Source organism: Mangifera indica, chromosome 5 (assembly GCF_011075055.1).
Source record: "Mangifera indica cultivar Alphonso chromosome 5, CATAS_Mindica_2.1, whole genome shotgun sequence".
Lineage (NCBI taxonomy): Eukaryota > Viridiplantae > Streptophyta > Magnoliopsida > Sapindales > Anacardiaceae > Mangifera > Mangifera indica.
The window spans coordinates 347,123-350,400 of record NC_058141.1 but is presented as its reverse complement, the minus strand read 5'-3'; positions in this window follow the sequence as shown (position 1 = coordinate 350,400).

The window sequence follows — 3,278 nt, the reverse complement described above, 5'->3', positions numbered from 1 at the left end:
ATAAAATTTGAATTTCATTTTCATTTTTTTTATTTTTCGTCATTTCAGGATAACTTAATTCATATTTTGTTATTTTCGATCGAATTTTCGATTGTTAACATTCTACGAAAGTTGAACGTATAGAACTCGAATTTCAGTTCTTATTTCTTAAGTTTTGTCATTTTCGTTTTGATTATTTGGTGTTTCTCATCTTTTTATGTTTTTTTCACTAATACATTTGTTTACATATTTATTTTAAGTTTTGTCATTTTTACGTGCACAACATACTGCATTATCTCGGATTTCTTCTACATTGACCCTGCGTTAGCTGCGACTATTTGAGAGGACATGTTTCAGGTCCTTCCTTCGTTTACCCAAAACCAAATTCTGCGGGATATTAGTTCATGCATTTCTACTACGACAGTTACATCCACCCTTTGCCAGAGACGAGTTTTGGTTTAGGATTAGCGAGGTTGATGTGAGGTTTAGGCCGTTTGAGTTTATGTTGGTGACAGGGCTTTCGTTTAGCCACCGGACTGATGTTTCTTTATATATTCCTCGCTCCTCCGAACATAGGATCAGATCTACGTACTTTCGCAATTGTCCGAAGGTGCAGTATCACGACATTGAGCGTGTTTTCTTGTCGAGGCCATGGGGGGATGACGATGTTGACTCTATCAAGCTCGCCTTGTTGTATATTCTACACATGGTTTTGTTGGGGAATGATCGACGAAAGAAGGTGTCCATGGAGTACTTACAGTTAGTTGATCATTTGGACGGGTTTAATTCCTACCCTTGGGGTGTCGCTGTATGGCAGATGACATACGATTCTATGTCACAGGCGAGTGAGAGAGTCTATTCTGAACGAATGCAGGAAATCCGTAAATACAACCTTTACGGATTTCCTTTCGCATTTCAGGTAAGTTTTATATTATTATTTATATTTATTAATTGACAAAAATATAAATTGATTTATTTACATCGTAAATGATTATATTACAGTATTGGATATATGAGACTCTAGAGACGTTACACGATTGGATTGACCTTGTCGATTTCTATGCGTTCCCACAGATGTTGAGGTGGCGTAGGCGAGACGTCCCTGTTTGGACTCATATCGATCGTATTTTCACTGGTAATCCAGTATGTACTAGTAAATTAATAAGTCGATTAATTTATTATATGTTACAATTATTTTGACTTATATATCTTCATCATTAGGAGGATGTCACATTCCCTCTTCGTCCATCAATCATCGAGGAGGGTTTACCGTGGTACGCTGAGATTCGTGAGTACACCGGTTTACCTGATGCTGATTCCTCCTCATCTTCTTCAGTCTTGAACGCGACTGGAGATGGGGCTCCTCCATCCTCGGGACCTTCAGATGTACCCGTAGAGACTTTTGAGACACATAAGGAGCCTATTCAGCCTCCTGTTATGGAGCAGTATATATGTTCCCCTGTTGTTCAGAGCCCACAGATGACAGACCATCCTGAAGTGGAGGACCACCCTAGCGTGGAGGAGCATCCTAGCGTGGAGGACCGCACTACCTATCATGCCACCGAGCAGTGTCTCCTATTCGTATCACCTAGTATTTCTATATCAGATGCTATATTAGCGCACTGGGGTGCTACGATTTTACATGAGATATCGAGTTTTCGTGATGATATTTCTTCTCAGATGACTCGATTACGTGACAATATCTATTCCCAGATGACTCGATTAGAGGATCATATGACTCATTTGGAGAACATTGTCACGCGTACATATCCAGCCCCCGTCGTTGAGGTTGTAAAACTACTTCTAATTTATTACTTATATAAAATGTGTTCAGTGTTATTATTCTGACAACTATTCAAACCATTCGTACAGGAGAGGGACGACGTTATTGGGATGACCTCTCCCATTGATACCGCAATATCATCCCATCAGTCACATGAGGTACGTATATAATTTCAACTTTATATTTAATGCCTAATGTTGTTATTATATTACAATACCGTTATATATAAAATGTCACTGAATAGATTTAATATTACTATTATCTTAGGGTCGTCGACAGGATGGGGCACCGGTTGACCCTTCGGTGACTTCACCGATCTGATCTGAGGTATGTCACTTATCATTATAACTTAATTTTTAATACTATTTTGTTATCGATTAATTCATGATATATATTTGTATAGGGTCTTCGTCATGAGAAGGGTTTACCGATCGGATCTCCTATTGTTTTAGATCGTTCACTGGAGGTATGAAAATTATTATTCATATGATATTTTATATTAAATATCATTAACCATTTTTTCCTTTTAATGCATATAGGGACTCGATATTGACATATCATCGATCGAGGGTTATCTCCGAACACCTTCCCCGGAAGTTCAGGTTATGGGGATTTAAGAAATATCATTGATCAATTTATCTTTAATATTATATATTTTTTTAAATGATGTTTTGTCTCTTTTTCAGGATGAGCGACTCTAGTTACTTGTTGATATCCCGAGCTCGACCAAAAAGCTTGTGGATATTAGTTCACAGGAGAAGGACTTCCAGGAGGATGTTTCTGAGACCGTTCACATTGAGGTTTGTCAATTATAATTACTAAATAAATATAATTGATAAATATATGTCACTAAGATGTTTTAATATATAATTATGCAGTTTGTTGACGGAGCACACGCTGTTGACTTGACCGCTTCTCAGGATTCTCCAGTTAAACCTCTTCCCGCATACATAGAGAAGGTAACATAAATCAAATAATGTGTATGTTTTTGTTGAATGATATAATGAATTAATAGTTTTTTGTAACATGCAGTTGGTTCGTACAGCATATGGTCGGATCGTCCGGAAGGGTCCACTGGTTCACACCCCGTATACAAATCCACTTAGAGGGAGGGCGAAACGGCAACTCAGGACGATTCCATCCTCTGCGTCAGACTGTGAGGAATCTTTCCTCACATGGTATACCAGAGCTGCGGCTTCGGATACACATGATGTGTACTTCATAGGATCGAAGTCGAAGGACAGCTTCTGGAGGCTTGTTGTAGAGTTGCGCGAGTGGTTGACCGACGATGTGAGTTGTCTATACTATATAATTTGGTAAAAAGCTAGATATGTTTATTAATAACTAATACGTGAACTTGTTTATACTATTTTAGCATGTGGATTCTTTTTTGGCTTTATTACTCAGCAACAGGACGATCACCAGTCGACTATCTCACAGCGTTGGACGACTCCCTACACATTCTTTGGAGGCCATATTGAAATGGCCTGGAAGAGTTGGCAGTCTACACCGATTG